Source organism: Natrix helvetica (assembly GCF_964273705.1).
Source record: "Natrix helvetica genome assembly, chromosome: 3".
In the NCBI taxonomy this organism is placed as follows: Eukaryota; Metazoa; Chordata; class Lepidosauria; order Squamata; family Natricidae; genus Natrix; species Natrix helvetica.
This window is the reverse complement of record NC_138549.1, coordinates 115,225,760-115,245,990: the sequence shown is the minus strand read 5'-3', so window position 1 is coordinate 115,245,990 and position 20,231 is coordinate 115,225,760. Positions and strand designations below refer to the sequence as shown.

At 39.4% G+C, this 20,231-nt stretch overlaps 1 long non-coding RNA gene across 1 annotated transcript; it reads left to right on the top strand.

Annotated features, from left to right (window-relative positions):
• The first annotated feature begins 13,447 nt into the window (after positions 1-13,447).
• On the top strand, positions 13,448-18,788 carry LOC309390151. Its single transcript, XR_014175077.1, has 3 exons — positions 13,448-13,595; positions 15,786-15,954; positions 18,483-18,788. It is a non-coding gene; the product is annotated as an uncharacterized lncRNA (long non-coding RNA).
• Positions 18,789-20,231: the final 1,443 nt, after the last annotated feature.

Below are 20,231 nucleotides of genomic sequence, written 5' to 3'. Positions count from 1 at the left end.
AACAGAGAGGTGGGGAAATGAGTTGTGAGTAACAGAAAACAAACATTGGACTTTCCAAGATGTAGAAATCTGCTATAGTTTGTTTTCCCCAGAGTAGTTAAGCATTTGGGATTAAATTTACATTTCCACTGAAGTTTTTTTTTTTTTTACAAATAGCTACAGTAGGGAAAAAAAACAAATTATCCTCTCCAGTTTGCATCTTTAAAAGATGGCAACATATCCAGCCCATACGAACTGCAAGTTTTACTTTTACACACACACACACACACACACACACACACACACACAGACACACACACACACACACAGAGAGAGAGAGAGAGAGAGAGAGAGAGAGAGAGAGAGAGAGAGAGAGAGAGAGAGAGAGAGAGAGGTATGTGCTCATACACATACACACAAACACACAATCTGAATGATTAATATTAAAAATATTGATGCCTCTTAGTGATGTTTCAAGCAGAATAATGTCCTGGGTACTGTAAAAAAAAAAAAGGGGGGGGGGAAACCCATGCAATTTCCTAACACATGACTGAACTAGAGAGAAAGACTCATACTGACATTGCTTAATTGATTGGTAAGAGCTCTAAGTAGAGCAATAAATGTGAGTTAGAGGCTGACAGGGTTGATTTATGAGGATTTACCAGAAGAAACACATGTGTATATTGCAGGCTATAGGATGGCTAAGAGAAGAGACAGAGTACATCTCTGGGCCTCTGAAGGCAATTAACCAACTGCACTCTCTTTTAATGATGCATTTGCCCCACCACAGTAGCTTCAGCATCAATAGAGGTATTATTTTTCTATGTCATGATAAAAAGAGGCAATCGCCAGAAGTCCAGTATATTTTGTTGCCTGAGACAAAATCACTTCCATCCTATTCTATATAAAAAATATCCAAAGATTGTACTGGTTGAGAGGCAGGAGGCTAATTTAGGGAGCACAGTTTTATCTCTTTCTGTCATTTCTCATAAATTTAAAATGAATTAGAGCTACCTAGCTTTACTATTCTGATCTGAATGACTATGTACACCAAGGTGCTATTGCTGGACCTTGTTTGCATTAAAACAGTAGCCTAAGGCCTCAATAGATTCAACCCTCAACTTGGCACAGGACTACTTTCGAATGAAAGAGTTTCTCTGAAGACCAGTTAGCTTAGCCCTGTGACAGGAAGCACAACCAGAAGAACTAGCTCTATCTTTATTATCAGGTTATATTAACAGAAACGTATAAGATTGAATACATTCTTCCCTCCTTTCCTTTTACTCTCTGCAAAATGAGGGAGGGTCCCTTCTGAAACCTTTCCCGTGCCATCCCTTTGTTTGTGTACTGAGATATCTTTTACATGCTAGCTGTCTAGTTTGTGGCTCTCCCTCCTGTCAACCAAGGTCAATCCCAAAAACCATTACAACACCTTATTCACCTGACTCATTGACCTCAGTATGATTTATTTCTAGGAAGACAAGAACATAACAACATGGTTTCCTACATAATCATATCTATCTACCTATCTACCTATCTACCTATCTACCTATCTACCTATCTACCTATCTATCTATCCATCCATCCATCCATCCATCCATCCATCCATCCATCTATCATCTACAGTACTTTTTTCCTCTGCAAGTGTATTGATGCTTATATTGACTACCCAATAACATTTTGATGGTGAGTGAACTTAGATTGTTCTTCAAATCATGCAAAATTAATTGAAAAGTAATGCATATGGATAAGCACACAAATTAGCAACTTTTACAAGGCACTTTTTCTTTTAAAAAAAGGTCAAACCATACCTATAGAATTCATCTAGATAGCTCGTATCTCAGAAAGATTCGAGGTAATTTAAGTGCATTGTATTTATGATTATGATGCTTCTGACACTTGTATTTTATGCCGCTGGGACTTATGAATAAGTTCTGTAATAGACAGCTTGCTTTTTCAGCCACTGTTTCTCTTCAAGTACTTTTCTACAAGGGCTAAATAGATAAAATGCAACAGTGTTCTTTTTTTTCTGGGAGTATCTGTATTTACATGAGTGATTGGAGTTTGCATAACCCTGGGCATAATTGATGGGGCTTAAACTTAACCCCTGAAAGTAGACTGGAACAGTGGGCCTTTTGGGGTATTCCAACCCAACAGTCCCCCTTCAGTTGACGTATTGTGGAAATAGGGCTATTGATAAAAACAACCACAAAATCCATTAGTTTCAAACTTTTAACAGGACCTCAGGTGGATTTTAAATACAGAGGACTACTACTAGGAACAAATAGGTACATTTATTATAAATTATGCGAGACATGGAAAGTGACTTGCAGCACAAATTTGGCTGAATTATTTAGAAAGAACATCCTTAGTAATTTTTATTTATCATTATATTAATACAAATATAAATTGTACCATAAACCATACAAAAATATTGCCCAAAGCCTTTGATTTGTCATAGGAAATAGAATAGAATAACCAAAACATCTAATTTTAATCCAGAAATATAAAACCAAAATAAAATATATCAATCTGACAGCCACTGCAAAGCTAAACAGACCTCTTAAATAAATGAACACTGAATCTAAATGAATATGCATTACTCAGCTATTTAAAAACTAATGAATTCTTAGCATGAACTTGTTAAATTGATGAAAATCTTTTAAAATAAAAATGTAAGTCTGTGAGTCTTGCTTAATCTTGGAAATTTCTTATGGCAAACTCGTATAAACCCTACCAAACATTTCTAGCATTAATCAGGGTTGGCTTAAGAAGTCTCCCTACCCTGGAAGGAATAGCATTGAACAAAGTAAGAAAGTTCACACTAAAAAGCTGTAATGCATCCTGGGCATAATTATGTTGAGGAGTATTATGAGACAATTTTTAGAGTTCTTTTTTCTGGTAACCCACTTATTAAAAGTAAATAAATGAATGAAACATTCAGTTCATCTAAGAAACAACCATGCCAGAGAAAGACAAGCTCATTCTTAGCTTTCAGCCTGGGTGGGTCCCAGGGGTGGGTTCCTGCCAGTTCTAACCTCTTCTATAGAAGAGGTTCCACAAATCTACCGTGCCGTTTAGAACCGGTTCCAGCTCTCTCCCCCTGCCCATCCGCACCACGCTTGCCCGGCCCGCCGCTCACTGATTGGCTGGCTCATCAATTGCCCCGCCCGCCTCTAAGAGTCCTATCTAAACCTTAAAGTCTTAAAGCTGTCAAGTTTGAACATCCCTGGTTTTTTTTCTAAAGGGTTAGGGGTGCAAGGGTCTTGTAACTTGACAGCTTTAAGACTTGCACACTTCAATGCCAGAGTTCCTGAGCCAACATGATTGGACAAGGAATTCTGGGAGTTGAAGTCCATAAGTCTTAAAGCTGTCAAACACCCCTGGGGGGGGGGTTCTAAAGAGTTAGGGGTGCAAGGGTCTTGTAACTTGACAACTTTAAGACTTGCGTGCTTCAAATGCCAGAGTTTCTGAGCCAACATTTTGGTTGCTAAGCAAGAGCGTTGTTAAGTGAGTTTCACCACATTTTACAAGTTGGCCACGCCCACCCAGTCACATGGCTGCCAAGCCACTCCCACTCAGCCACATGGCCAGCAAGCCACTCCCACCCCAGTCACATGGCCGACAAGCCACGCCCACAAAGCAGGCCACACCTACAGAAGAGGTTCTAAAAAAAATTGAAACCCACCACTGGTAGGTTCCTACACCTGTGCTATCTCAGGAGGCAGCCTGGATCCTGTTTCAGTCTCCTGTGGCATCATTTTATAAAGACTTCAGGAGAAACTATTAGTCTTACTGTTGATTTGAGAGTTGTCTGCAATGCAATTTATTGTAGCAAAAATCAAAATAATATAGCTTGCATTCCTTTCCGTCATATAGGCTAACAATACACAAATAATACAATAAACAGAATGAGTGAGATATGCATCTCATAATACCATATATTCAATCCAATACCACCAGTGGTAGAATATTATCCAGGTAGCTATTTTGTTGTTGCTACTTAATACTCTGCATTTATTGTTTTGCTTTTGCGAATGAAGATAACTACTGAAAATCACCAGTGTTGGTAATTAATTCCTGATGGACTGGAGAAAAAAACCCTCCTTACTGTATTACCTAATTGTTTTTGAATAGGATTCTTTCATCTAGCTAAACTCATCTGCTTTAAGCAACTGTATGCAGGAAAATTGTTCATCAGAAATTCATAGGTTGAGCAACTTTACTGGCTACATCTGAAAGTACTTCTTTCTTAGCAACTCAATTAATAAAACTTCAGCACACAAACGCAATCTCATAATCTGCTTTATGGGCTACGTAACCTTTCCAAATCCTCCAAGTCAGATGCAGAAGCAAGCAGGATTAGGGGATGTCCTTTTTGCTAGTCACCCTGATGTGATGAAATACTGAGTTCAGTATTCAGCAACGAAGTTTCCCGGGAATGAAGGCAAATATATGTGTCCCTGTTGCAGGATTCAATGTGGATCTGTCCTTGGTACCAGAGCTCTTCTTCTGAGCTTTTGGACTCATGCTGGCTGAAATAATAACCATCCATCAACACCCCAATCAACAAACAAAAACTGTCACATACCCAAGTTCCACATAAATACTATGCATGGAATAGTTATTAAGTTAGTAACCCGGTTGTTAAGTGAATCTGGCTTCCCCATTGACTTTGACTGTTGAATGGTCAGTAAATGAATTGTTGTAAGTCAAGGATTACCTGTACTGAAAAATAAGAAGAGGTTTTACCTCTTTCTTCCATTGAAGAGATTTGATTGTGGGTTTGCTATTTCCATGTTTATGAAAGTGAACTTTTCACTAGACAGTAAAGCCCATCATGCATAAATGGACTTATTTGGCTTTGGCTCTCTGTATGGGACACAAAATATAGTTCAGTCACTGCTGTGCAGAAATCCACAAAGAACAGACTCCAGATAACTGCAGTTTCTGAGTTATTCCACAAGGCAAACACAATCAAGGAAGACCCCAAGTTATGAAAACGAGCAAAAGGTGCAGTCCTTGGATTGTCTGAACATCCCTATCCCATATGAATCTTTTTCATAGCTAAATTGTTCCTTTCATCAACTATCAAGCTGAAGCAGTCCTTGGATTGTCTGAACATCCCTATCCCATATGAATCTTTTTCATAGCTAAATTGTTCCTTTCATCAACTATCAAGCTGAAGCAGTCCTTGGATTGTCTGAACATCCCTATCCCATATGAATCTTTTTCATAGCTAAATTGTTCCTTTCATCAACTATCAAGCTGAAGCAGTCCTTGGATTGTCTGAACATCCCTATCCCATATGAATCTTTTTCATAGCTAAATTGTTCCTTTCATCAACTATCAAGCTGAAGCCAATTCTCCCAGTCTAGAATTGCCTGGATAGATTATCAAAGCAGCCTTTAGAGCAGAGGTGTGAAACTCGATTTCATTGAAGGTCACATCAGGGTTGTGTTTGAGCTTGGAGATGAGAGGGGACATGGCCATGGTGGGTGTGGCCAGTTCGACATAACTCGTGTTGGGGGCACCTGTGGTGGCCAAGTGCTAAGGCAGGGCTTCTCTCAGACCCCCCCCCTCACTCTCATTATAATCCTCCCTCCCTCCCTTTCATTCGTTTTCCTTTCCTCTTCATTCTCTTTTCTTCTTCCTTTCCTCTTCCCTTATTTTTCCTTCCTTGCTCTCTTCCCATCGTCCCATATTTTTCTTTGTCTTTCCTCTTTCCCTTTCTCCTTTCCTGTCCCTTCTTGCATGCTCAAATACAGGAGGGGAAACATTTCTCCTTTTGTTTTTAGTTTGTTTTGCTAGCCCTCTGCCAGCGAAAACAGTGCCCGGTCCTTCCGAGCTCCATTTGTGCTGGCAGAAGGGTGCAGGAGGCCGTCATGGCCAAAGACGGGACCTGGAAGCCCTCCCCGAGCTCTGTTTTCACTGGCAGAAGCACTGCAGGTCAGACTTTTGCTCTTTCCAGGGTAGTCCCACAAGGCAGATATAAGCACCCTTGATTTTGAAACCCCTGCTTTAGAGACTTAAGGTTGATTCTTGAGTCATAACTCAGGGAAAAAGTTTTCACATGATAATTAAAAATGCATGAGGAGCATAATCCTAATAATAGTAATAATAATAAATCAGAAATTAAGAATACGATGCTGGTTCACCTCTAATTTTGATGCATTCTGTTATTACTCCACAGTAGTTATGTCTCTATTTCCCTTAATATTATACATCAAGGCATTTCACCTTTACTTCTACATGCATTTTATTAAAGTATTTATTATTAAATTGAAATAGGAAGAGACTTATTCAACCATTGTAAAACACATTTCTCTTTTAGTATTTTTTCCCCCAGGTTTTACTGTGGAGGGGGTAGTTATCAAACGATATTTGTGCCGTTGTTCCATCTTCAACACAATTCATCAATAAAGATAATACTTCTAGCCCACTGGTACTGCCACAAGATCACCAAAAGAGATTTTTGCTGGTGCTTGATTGTGATTAAATTCTGGTACTACATACTTTGATTTGATTGGTATTATCATATAATAGCAATTCACAGTAAAGGCGGGGGGGGGATCTGTCTTCTTTTGAATTGGCTTTGTAATACAAAAGCCAATCAGTCTGTTTATGGTGTTATAGCATTATCAAACTGACCTACTGTTACCAATAGGCTGGCATCATATAACAGCATCATATAATCATAAGAAAAAGAGCAGAAAAATCAGCAGCATCTAGCAGCAGTGAATAAAACTCATCAGCAGCCTGTGAAAAGCAATAAGATTACTGGTGCTATTTGCAGTGTGAACATGTTTACTTGCAAACAGTTGGTGTACTGCAAGATGAACATTCACACATTACATACTGGGACTTATGGGTAATAATTTAGAAAAGACTTATGAAAGATTGATTTTATAGATGGTAACTGTGGCAGGATTATTACATGTACGGTGATGATATCCACAATGAAGCATTGATTGTAAAGGTGACAGAATTAGCACGAATGGAAAAATGATTTGTTTGCTTAGGGATAAAACAACAAGCACTTTTATAAAAGACTGAAAAACTATTATGAACTTTTGCTGAAAACAGAAAAAAGTGAAATGGTGATTTATGGATTTGCAGACTGAAAGAGACTGAATAAGGGAAGGAAGGGATCTCTGTACAATTAAACCACCATTACATCATAGTGGTTGTTGAGTGGATCATCAAGTCATTAGCCTGATTTTATGACATTTTTGTGGTGGTCTTTAAATGAATCACCATGGCTGTTAGGTGAATGCTGCAGTCAGTAAGAGAATCCATTGTCTGGAATGGATTTTTTTTTTGCCAGAAACTGGAGTTAAACACCAGTTTCTGGTAGCAAACAGTCAATTGTGGTCACATGACTGCAGGTTGCTGCGAACAGCTGTAAATATGGGCTAGTTGCCAAGTTCCCAAAATGTAATCATGTAATTGTGGCTGTGTGCATGTGTGTTTGGCTAACATAACTTCGAATCCAGATTGTAAGTCCTTTTTTTGATCCATTATAACTTTGCTTGATTACAGGCATGGGACAAGCAGTAATCCTAAAGAGTTGTGCATATTATTCAGTACAAACCCCTAATATAGTCAACTTATTCTTTTCATCTTTTCCTGTTTGGGATGTTGGTGTTTTCAGATTTGGTGCTGATTGAATCCCATACATCCTGCCAGTTAAAAGAATAATCCCCAAAATCCTCATATGGTTCTCTGGAACTAGCTCCATACCAGGGAGGTGCGGTCAGGGGAGGCAGGGGAGGCAGAGCCTCACCCCTCTCATCATGAAAAGAAAAAAAAAGGGAAAGGGGAAAAGACACACATGGTCCAATTCCCTGCCTTCCTGAAGGGGACCGCGGAGCGCGCTCCGCCGGCTTGCGCTCTGCGATCCCCTTCATGTTGACTCAGGAAGGCGGGGAATGGGACCATGTGTGGAGGAGGCTGAGGCAGCCTCAACCTCCTGCATACGCACGGCTCGCGCTCCGTGGTCTCCTTCATGTTGACTCAGGAAGGCGGGGAATGGGAGGCAGCCTCAGCCTCCTGCACACGTGGTCCCATTCCCCGCCTTTCTGATGATGTCACCAGCCTCACCAGCCATAAACCTCACCACACGTCACTGCTCCATACTACATAGAGGAGATCACAAAATGGAACAGACACCACTGTACCCATAGACACCAATGTGGCCTAGGCACATTCCTCAGTGTCCACTTTCCTCTGTCTATTTTAAAATAATTAAATAGGAATCTATCATGCTCCGATAACATATTTATCTGCGAGAGTATCCTTAGGTGCTACAAAAGTCCCACTGGAATGGTACAGAGGACAGTTGTGGAATGCTTCAGATCTGATTCCAAAGAAGAAGTACTTCAGAACATGTGGAACTGTAAGTGCAGCATCTGTTTCCAGCCCATCAAAGCAGCCAGATCTGTTTCCAGATTGCATAGCTGCAGCAAAGAAAAAAAAGGAAACAATAAGAAAACTCTTTAAAAAAATTAATTACTGCATATTAGGACTTATATACCTAGATTGCAAAAACTGGATCTTCCACTAGAAAAGGAGCAAAGAGAAATTGAAAGCTCTCTTTGCTGCCAAATAATGGTTGTTTGGAATATACTGTATAAAGCCGGTACATCATGGCACGTAGCTCTAATAACATGAATGAATCTGAGCTATGCCCAAACCTTCCCCCAGTTTAATCTCTAAGGTCATTACTCAGACTTAATAAATCTCTGTCAATCTTAACTCTAATTTATCTGAAATAAGGTATATTCAGATTAAGGGATAGAAAACTATTTCAGTAATTTCAACTGACCACAGTTTGGGATCAGGAGGAAATGCTAAGCTCCACTTTAACAGAAGATTTAGTATTATGTTCAGATGAATCTGATTAATCTAACAGTCCAGTGGTGGGATTCAATTTTTTTTACTACTGGTTCTGTGGTAGTGGGCATGGCATGGCTTGGTGGGCGTGGCTTGGTGGGCGTGGCAGGGGAAGGATACTGTAAAATCTCCATTCCCTTCCCATTCCAGGGGAAGGATACTGCAAAATCTCCATGTCCTCCTGATCAGTTGGGACTCAGGAGGCAGCGAATAGATGGGGGCGGGGCCAGTCAGAGGTGGTATTTACCAGTTGTCCGAACTACTCAAAATTTCCTCTACCAGTTCTCCAGAACTGTTCATAACCTGCTGAATACCACCTCTGCAACAGTCAGAGTACTGGTTATTAAATTAAATTTTATCTTATTTATTAAATTAATATCCTGCCCAACCCACTGTTTAGTAACTACAGATGCTACAGAGAAAAGAATAATCTGGATTCTTTTCTATCACGATTCTGACCCAGGTATGGAACAGAAATAACTTTGGTCACTGTGGTAGGTGACTTACCTTGTGCCTTTGCATGGAAAGTGACCTACCCTTGGGCCTATTAATAGCTTTTTGTAGTATTAACAGTGGCATCTTACTCCTGTAGAGTGTGAGAATTAGAAGTATATTTTACTGTCATTCCTTTCCTATTATGAGTGGATATCTCCAGCTGATATTGATAGGGGAAGATGAATCTAGCCTATAAGCTGGGTTACCAAGGAGTTCCCCCCCCCCTCATATTGTATATGAAACTATTGGGAGAGATTATGTCAGGATGAAATATACCAATGATACTCAATTGTATATCCCCGCGGAAGTTCTGAAAATGTCTCTGGAGGCTACCAGAATTTGGATGGCTAAAACCAGTCCCAACTAAAACAGAACTACTGTTTATCTAGAGATGTCTTTCCTTTCTGGAACTCTGGCTCCAACTGTAACTCTGGATGGATCAGACTTCCTTTGAAGGATCAATTCTAAAGCTTGGGGATCCTGCTGGAACTGAGCAATTGTTTCCATTTGTTTGGCTGTCTATGGTATTCTCAGGAGCCCCCCCCCCCAATACCACAGTTTAAAAGCATCAACATTCTTCCTATTCTGCTTCTGGAAACTTCACCCTCTTCATCATAGAATGTCACAGGAAATTCCGTATTGCTTATATATTCTGATCTTTGCATGTATAAACATATTCCTCAATTTAATTGAGCCTGAAATTATGGTCATATGTCATTGTGGTCATAAGTCTAAGCATCATATGACCCAATTTTTCAGCATTTTTTTGCAGTGGTCATTAAGCAAATGCCACGGTTGTTAAGTAAATGTGGCAATCATTAAATGAATCCATTTTACCCTATTGACATTTTTTGCTGGAAACTGGAAATAAACACTGGAAAAACATCAAAAATCAGAGTCTCATATCCGTGGAATGCTGCAAATGGCCATAAAAATGAAGCTGTTGTAATTTTGAAATCAGATTATAAATAGTTATTGTAGGATCTGTTGTAACTTTGAATGGTGGCTAATTAACAAGTCTTAAGTTAAGGACTACCTGTATACATATCACATCATTTGAATATCTTTTCTAAGGCCTTCATGACTGCTCTACCAACCGTTGGTATGCAGCAGATTTTCTGATTGCTTGTTTCTTTACTGATGATGGTTGATTCTAAAAGTTATTGATCACTTCAATATCTTCACTGTCAATTCCAAGGCTGCCTGCTGTACCATTAGTTTGGTTTCTTTATATTTAATTTTAGTCACATTTGTTTTATAACTTTTATTATTAGAACTTGCACATCGTTTACATTTTTGGATATCAAAATAGCATCTTCAATATAGCACAGATTACTGATGTTTCTTCCTCTAATTTTCAAACTACACTTATCTTCTTTCAATATAAATATCCTGGGAGAAGTTGCTTGTAATCTCCAATGATCTGAATATTAAGTGACAAAAGTAAGTTCTCTATATTGGCTCTTGAAATATTACATTTAAAGTTCTCCTGACCTTGTTAGAATTCCAAAAACTGGTTAAAATAAGGCTTTTAATTAGATGGATAATGCTAGTGACATTTTATATACTTATGTATTGTTCCATTTTATATATTTTGACTTGTTTTTAATTCTAGATATTTTATTATAATATTTTTATGCATACACTGCTGAGAGTCACACTGTCACGGTATAAAAATTGAATAAATAAATAGCCATAGAAAGTACACATTTACTTTTAATCTCGCAGTAGATGATATACATCAATGAATGTATATTATATATAGAATAGAAGTGTGCATTAAGAAACCAAGACAAATCCTCAAACCTTTTAACATTACTCACTACTAGTGTTTCTTTTTTTAAAGTCATATTAAAACATTTTAATACAAAATACATTATATTTCAAAATAATGAATCATAATGTTTAAATATGTCTTTCCTCCCCCTAATTTTGAATAAAACAGTTCTGCCTATATATATTTTTATTACAGTACTATATATACTTTCTTAATTTTATCACTACAACATTTTCACACAAGGCATTTTCCCAGTTTGGCTACTGCTTGCAATTTCTATTATCTTTATAATATACATTGCCTATTAACTATCAGTGTGCTGACAATAAATTTTTGTGAAGGTCAATGAAAAATGATAAAGAAATTAAAATATGTTTTATATGCTATCTTTACAATTTGTATATTAAGGCAAATGTCTTTCCCAGTTAACATTCATCACTTATGAAAATAAGTGTCCTTTTCTTTATTATTGTACACACACATACATACCCATAGTAATTTTCTTAAGTGTAATGAGAGCTATATACCACAGATATTACATTTTTAGGATGTATATGTTTCTAAAAAGAGTACTTGGCAAAAAGACAGCACAGCAGTCTATACTCATATAAACTTAGGTTAACAACACTGAATATCAAATCTTTAAAATCTACGAAGGCAGGATGTTTAAAAAGAACATTCCTCAACTATACTTTTTTCAGTTACTTCTTTTTGCCTTCATTCCAGCGTGTTATTTTGCAGTCTAGATGTTTTCACTGTGATCAAAATTTATTAAATTGTGATACAGATTTCCAGCAAAAAACACTGGAAACCTATTTTGCTGTAAACATGACCTTGTTACCAGTCATCACGCTCTGTAATAAAAGTAGCAGTTAAGAGTAGGAGCATTAAAGTGCGCTTGATAAATCTAATAGTATATAAAACATCCAGAGAACTGGAAGAGAAGATAAATACATTTCCTATCTGAGTAAAATTATGGGCAAAGCAATTTAAATAAAATCTGGTAAAATTGCTCAGGGAATTTAGTATTGCTTAGGAATTTGCAAATTGGAATACATTCTGAACCTCTAGTAGGCCTGCCTTATTTAATTTTTGGAAGTCTACTCTCTTTTTAGCCTCAGAAAGTTATTTCTATTCTAATTTTATCATGTCTCACAAGTTAGGTGAAAAAGGATGTTATTGGTTGTAATTGCTATATGACAATAGACTAGGGATGACCCTTCCATAACAAGCTTGATTTCTTTGATGCATGGACATACATATTATATTTTGAAATAATAGAAAATACTTGTAGCTCTGGGTTTTTGATTTTTGCAGTGGTTTGCTCTCCAAGCTTCAATTTAGATTCAAAGATCATATGAAGTGTTAATACTACTATATTTGCGGGATCGCATCCTACCCCATACATCCCTGCGACCAATTCGCTCTCACAGGGAGGGACTCCTCCGGGTGCCGTCCGCCAAACAATGCCAGCAGGCAACGCCCAGGAGTAGGGCCTTCTCTGTGACGGGCCCGACCCTCTGGAACGACCTCCCCCCTGACATTAGAATTATTACTGACCTCCGCTCCTTCCGTAAGGAACTCAAGACCCACCTGTTCCAATTAGCTGGCCTGACCCAATCGCAATCATGATCTAATCCCTTGATCTTCCTGACTGGTTATTTTAAATTGGGGTATTTTAATTTGGTTTTTAATCATTAATTAATCTAGGCATTATTGTACAGACTTATGTTTAATTTGTTTTTATGGGGTTTGTAATTTGCTGTATATAATGTTTTTTATAATGTTTTTATTCTGTCTGTACACCGCTCCGAGTCCCCTAAGGGAGAGGGAGCGGTTAACAAATCCAATAAAAGTAAAAGTAAAGTAAAGTAAAGTATATAATGCCTTGGTAAGGTCACGTTTGGAATACTGCATTCAGTTTTGGTCACCACGATTTTAAAAAAGACGTGGAGACTCTAGAAAGAGTGCAGAGAAGAGAAACAAAGATGACTAGGGGACTGGAGGCTAAAACGTATGAAGAACGGTTGCTGGAACTGGGTATGTGTAGTTTAATGAAAAGAAGGACTAGGGGTGTGTTGTGGTCCAGCAGCAGCTGGCTGAGTTGTTGGTGGACTCTGACAGCTCAGACCATTATGGGACTGCTCTGGAGGATGAGGAAGACTCTGGAGGGTGTTTGGAGTCAGAGGAGGAACTAGAGAAGCCTATTGGCCACCAGGTGGCATCTGAGTCAGGGAGCAGTGAGGAGGAACAGAGGGAGGTTTTTCCTGATGTGCGTAGATGTCGAATTGATAGGAGACAGGAACAGCTGTGGAGAAGACTCATAGAAGGAAGTAGGGACAGCTGGTTAAGGGTGTGGCCCCTCCCAAAGAGTTTATAAGTGGAGTGAAGCGAGGGGGATCTTTGCAGGAGACAACAGTCCATATTCAAGCCATTGTGAAAGCCTTCTGTAAGTGTTATCTTGTGTTTATGAAGAGAACTTTCTAGGCTCCCAGCCAAGGGTGGCTTTATCTATGTAATTAGTCGTGGCAAACAGCTAAGCCTGGGTCTGCATATTCCTTGGATTCACGGGACAGAACAGGGTGATATGATAGCAGTGTTCCAATATCTCAGGGGTTGCTACAAAGAAGAGAGAGTCAAACTATTCTCCAAGGCACCTGAGAGTAGGACAAGAAGCAATGGGTGGAAACTAATCAAGGACAGAAGCAACTCACAACTAAGGAGAAATTTCCTGACAGAACAATTAATCAGTGGAATAGCTTGCCTGTAGAAGTTGTGAATGTGCCAACACTGGAAGTTTTTAAGAAGATATTGGATAACCATTTGTCTGAAGTGGTGTAGGGTTTCCTGCCTAAGCCGGGGGTTGGACTAGAAGACCTCCAAGGTCCCTTCCAAGTCTGTTATTCTATCCTATCCTACCCTATTTTCTGAACATTTAGCTACCAGACTAGGTAACATCATCAGCAGGATGTTGTTGTCCTATTCCTCTTTAGCTTATAAATGTCTTGTGTGCCAGTGTGGTCAGTTGGTCATATAAAACACATATTATGTTTGTACACAATGACATACAAGAAGTCTTCCTGCATATGCTACACTGTTTTAATTTCCCTGCCTGCCCTATTTAACTAAGGCCTCAGATTGGCTCTATTTGAACTCAAACTGGAGTTGTATGGGTAAAAAGGTTCAAGGTGACATCCATTTTGAGTATGATTAAGAAAATGAATCTGAAAGTTTGAATAAAATGTTGCATATAAAGCAAAGGTGGTATTCAGCAGGTTCTGACCAGTTCTGGAGAACCGGTAGCAGAAATGTTGAGTAGTTCAGAGAACCCGTAATTACTACCTCTGACTGGCCCAGCCCCCATCTATTCTCTGCCTCCCGAGTCCCAGCTGATCAGGAGGAAATGGGGATTTTGCAGTAACCTTCCCCTGGCCTGGAGAGTAGGGAGGGAATGGAGATTTTATGCCCACCAAGCCATGCCCACCAATCAATGCCACGCCCACCAAGCCATGGCCACAGAACTGGTAGTAAAAAAAAATTGAATCCCACCACTGATATGAAGGTTAAACATGGCAATTGGTGCAATTTTGCTCCCTACTAATTCTCTCTCAGTTTATTCTACCATATGAACATGGTTGCCAATATATATATATATATATAATGACCTATCCTAACTGCAGCATACAAAAACATCCAATAGAAGCATCCCTAGTTTACATTTCAGTCCAAAACTTACAACCATAGTACAGTACTGGCATGAACGGCTCTTGAAAGCTGAATGTCTCTGGGGAGAGGAAATCTTTGCAGAGTCCTCTCCCGAGAGCATGAATTTAAGAGATTTATTCCACTGAATTTAGCCTGAATCCTATATCTTTGGGTTATTGTACCATTACTGGCACCTGTTCTAAAGGGGGGAAATCCCTCACCTTGATATAGTTTACTCAGCAACCACTGGCTCAACCACATCTGGAACATGAATGGTTGATTATTATAATTAGTGAGCAAGATTGAGTAGTGTGGCATTGGAACCTGTTAACGAGGCTGCTGGGAGATGAAATGGGCTGGGCTATGCATCATTAAAGAGACATGGAGAAAGGCTTCTGACCCACGGGGCCGGCAAGTAAGACTGTGGGGAGAGGCTGGGAGGCAGCAGAAGTACAGGAAATAGAACTGCAATTAAGAGCAGGCAGACAAAGAGAGAATCAAATGAAAGGTGGAGGTGCTTAGGGGGCTAGGCGATGTACTGGCTCCGACCTCAGAAAATCTTGATTACTGTAGTTCCCTGAAAGCCTCTGGGGGAGAATGAGAGATATTTGTAATGGGATATTAGCTCAGCACTTGGAGTCATGATAGAAAAAAAAAAACCAAAAGATCTCCTGCCCCAGCCTCAGTGGTAAAAGGGTCTCCATGTCCAGATGTAGACTAACAGCTTCTCTCTTTTGATGTCACAAATCAACTCCCTAAATGACAGGCGGAACTGTTAAAATGCAGATAGCTTTTTTTCCCTCTAAAGCTTTCCCTTTAATGTAAACAAATTACATTACATATGTACATATGAATATGCATGTAAGATTAATGGAATAGCCTACAAGTGATTTAATAGGAATGTCAATTTTTTTTACCTTCCTTTTTCACAAAGACTACAATTCTTAACATGAGACGAGACGTAAACTTCCAGCTTGCCTGCTGGATAATGGCTGCCGTGTAATGCGCCTTCGTAGAAGAGGAAAATCACTATTTTAAAACCGGTATCACTAATAATAACATGAAGCTGCCTCATGAAGCTGTGGAGTAGAAATGGGATGAAGGTAATGTCATGTGGGTGTATATAAAATAGTTAGCAGGCCACATTTGTGCTACAATTAGAGGAAATGTAAGGACTTGTTGCTGATCTTTCTCTTGCTTCTTTACCTCTGTTCTGAATCACTACTGAGTGATGCTGTCCTGATGATTGTGCCATAAGTGATGGACTAATTGATGGGTGTCAAAACTCAATTGCGTCACATGATGTATCGTGACATATTGCAATGTTTTTTGCCTTTGTGGAGCGGGTTGGATGTGGCCTGTGTGTGACGCAATTGGCCCGCGGGCTGCCAGTTTGACAGGCCTGGACTAATTGAGTTATTGAGTTCTTGGCTTTGCTGCCTTCCCCCTTCTACTGTATCAATAGCCAGAGGAAGTATCCCCCAATCCAACACTGCAACCTGTATAGTAGTGCAGGTTGAATAACCTAGTACCATTGCACACTTTTGGTAAACCACATCTTACATTTAACAATCACTTCCACCATTCTGTTGAGATTTGAAATGGTGACATCCCCATGTTATATGTATCGACCTGGCCTTCTAGTAAGACATTCCCATTATGCAGCTAGATGTGGCTTGTTAGAAGGACAGACACAATGGGAATTCCTCTGGTTTAAAATGTAATTTTACTACTTTTGCCAAAGTCCAAAAGATTATCAGCTCTGTGTTATTGTACTGTTGGAAGAAATGTCCTTCTGAGTTCAGTTCCAAGTGGGGGAAAAGACACTGGAAACATGGAGGCTGTTTAGAAAGATGGTTTAATGGTGGACAGGATCACATGGTTTTATGCCCTCTCTTGGCCCCAGAGCTTCCCGTTCCTGTGTAAGAAATGCATTCTGATTGGTGGTCAGACTCCGAGGGGGCAGTGCAGGGGCAACTCTATAGGCTGTCTTCCAGGCTTGCTTGACTTGCTCGTCGATGATTAATCTTCCCAGGTGCCATGTGGTGAGATGGCTAAAGGGCTAATACTATCATGTCCTGAGTCCCATGCCTTGATCCCATCACCCTGGAGTTGAAGGGGGTAAATCTGTGTTATGTAGAATAGACAGGCTCAGGCCTTAATGGCTCATTGACAAAGGTGGGGGTGGTTAAGTTTCTGCCTCTTTTTTAGGGTTTTTAAGGTTCTGCCCTTTAATATTTCATAAAATATTTCATTTTCTAGAAGAGAGGTAGGTGCTGACTTCCTACAGTACCTAGCTCTTCAGACTTGCAGAACAACTTTAGACAATAGCGGAATGGTTGCAACTGAAATTGATTTGCAACCAGAGGGTCCATAGGTCCATCTAAACCCAGCCACTATCTATGCCATTGCATTAAAGAGAAATCACCTTGATGCTGATTCAACTATGGACAACTTAATGTTGGGGACAAGATGTAGACAATATCATGGGACACTGTAAAAAAATAATAATGTTGCCACGGTATGTTTGCTACCAATGGAGACCTGGTTAACAACAGGGGCATTTTGGACAAGGAAAGAAGAGCCCAATCTGGCAATTTTTTTGTGAACCAGGTCAAGCAAATTAAGTATTATTTTTAAAAAGATTTACTTTCTCCTTCCTTAATAATTATGGACCTTTCTTTCACTGAAAAGACAAAGCAGACAAAGCTTTGTTAAGCTAAAGTCATTGGGTGTGGAAACATGTCGTGACTGGGAGAAGAATGGCCTTGCCACCCCTGCCATGTTGCCACCAGTCTGTGATCTATACCATGCTGCGTAGTAATTAAACTCAGCCAAGCTGTTTCAATGAAATAAATAAATTCCAGCAGTGCTTGCAAGCAGCTCTCCTCAATGACAGGAAAAGCTGAAATCTGCTCAGGCATATTTCCTCAGCAAATAGGATCTGGGCAAAGCCACTTAGCAGGGGAGAAAGCAAAGCCTCTGGGTTGGCTGGACTTCTGCTGTTGCTCCTTGCCGTCCTCGGCACCCTCCCTTCTAATTCTGGCAAAGTCTCCTTTGATGTCTCGCTGCTACCCCCACCCCTCAGCTCTTCATTAGAGCATTAGCAACACTCTGTATGCCTGATATTTCCTCTAGCAAAGGATTCAAGGAACTCATTTGATTTAAAGGGCCCAAGGAAAAGAAGCCCTAGCAACAGGCAACAGCTCCACAGCAGCACCTTTAAGATTCAGCATTCACTGTTGTGGTCAGATGTGTTGCTAGTTGCCAGCTCTCCTACCGCAAACTGCCTAGGTTCATGGGACATAAGCTTGGGGATAGGAGGGGTGGAGACAAGAACTGGAACGATTTTCTCTGGAGCCAGCTTGCAAATACCTCAAATAACCTAGTCTCCCCTACAGAAACAAACAAGCAAGAGCCAAAAAAAAAACCCAACAACAAACCCCAACACACACAAAAAAAACAACAGATCCCAAATTCTGCTTCCATAAAAGCTTTCATTTGACAATCATATAAATAACAATACAGAGATAGTGTCTAAATAGATTCTTTGAGATTTATGCTCTTTTCTTTCCTGCTAAGCAATATGGGTGACTTGCACAATGTTCTTTATTGTTTTCTTTTGTTCCAGCTTTTGAAAATGAAGAATTATGAGTAGTGAAAGGAGAGCTGAGATTCACAGAACACAGGAGGAGGGGATGATAAGGGATCCTTTGGAAATTTGGAAGAAAGATTTACACCAGTGTCAAGTCCCTTGACCAATGATATCCTCTCCAAACCAGACTTAACAAGGCTTTTATATAATCTGTTATCAAAATTCTGCACATTTTTATTTGTTCTCTACACTGATAGGGATTAGGAGTTAAACTCTTTTGTAATTCTTTGAAAAAGAGACAAAGTTAAAGACCATACTTGGTGTAACAAGGCAGAATGACACTTAGAGCAATACAAATATGATGAATATTTTTTAATCCTAAACTCTACCCTTCAGTTTCTGTCCATGGTCAAGCACTCATTGTGTGAAATGTTTTCCCTTGTGACTTTCCTTGTACCAGAGAAGACTGCATTTTTAGGATCACAAAGATCATGGCAACTATGCTTTGTCATAGCTATCCAGCATTTAGACTGGAGTCTTTCCTGATCAACCCCTGATTTTTAGCTGTGGTTGCTGAGAATTGGTTTTTGTATGTCCTATATGTGCAAACCATGTGCTCTACTTCTGATTTCCAGGCTCTTTCAAGGTAATTTCTATTACCCAAAAGATCCTTTTGATAATGAGATCTCTATTAAAAAAAATCCACACAGAAAGACTCCACTTGCAGAGAATAGAATCATAATGGCAACACGGGAAACCGAAGGCCACAAAAAGTACAAAAAAGTCAAGATGGGCTTAACTTATCAGGAAACTTAGACTAAGCATCTGAGCAGGGACTATTTCAAGGTCAGAGGGACAAAGTGCATTTACTATGTACAGAAAAAGTATTCCGAATCTGGAATATAAAAGGACTATTCATGTTAAGCAGGGTGGCCTTGAATGCAAGTCAGCTGTTTGGAGGCCCCTCCAGTGAAATTTCAGCTTAAAGTAAAGAATTTACAAATTGAGAGAAAACTGTAGGGGTTGGGGAGGATAACTCTCAAAGCTGCCCATCAGCAATTAATAACTGGTAGCTGACTGCTCGGGCACACTGGCTATATTCTTCCATGCCATGGCATATATAAATTCTATTTTCATTTAAATTATAATTATTGTTTCCAAATACAATTTTACACATATAAATCAGAAAATATTTTTTGGGAATATTACTATCAAAAAATGTTTTTTCCTCCATGGCTAATATGGTGAAATTATTATCGAGAAAGACAAACGTTCCCACCATTAAAAGGGGCATTAGTAACTAGAGATCAGTCAGTTTAGTAACTACAGACCACTCAGCCACAGGCCAGGCAGATCCTGGTTTATCAGCATTTAGGAAATAATTCATTGCTTGGCAGGAGGCAGCATGAGTTTATCAAGAATAAACCGTGCTCAGCTGACATGATTCCTTTTTTCAGCATCTAACTATGAGATGCAGTAGACACAACAAACCTTGAATTTAGCAAAGCATTTGACAAAACCTGCCATAAGATCTTAGTTCAGAAGACAACAAAGGGAGGTCAGTGTTATACCAGTATGTGTACATCAGTAGCTCTCTATCAAGCCGACAGAAAGGTTCATGGATTCTTTCTATTCAATATATTTAAGCATTATCAGGACGAGAAGTTGCAAAATATTATTACATTTGTGGATGACCCAAGAATGGGTGGGAGGGAAATAACAAGCACCTTAGAGCAGGGGTGTCAAACTCATGTCGCCACGGCAGCATCACATGACGTATCGGGG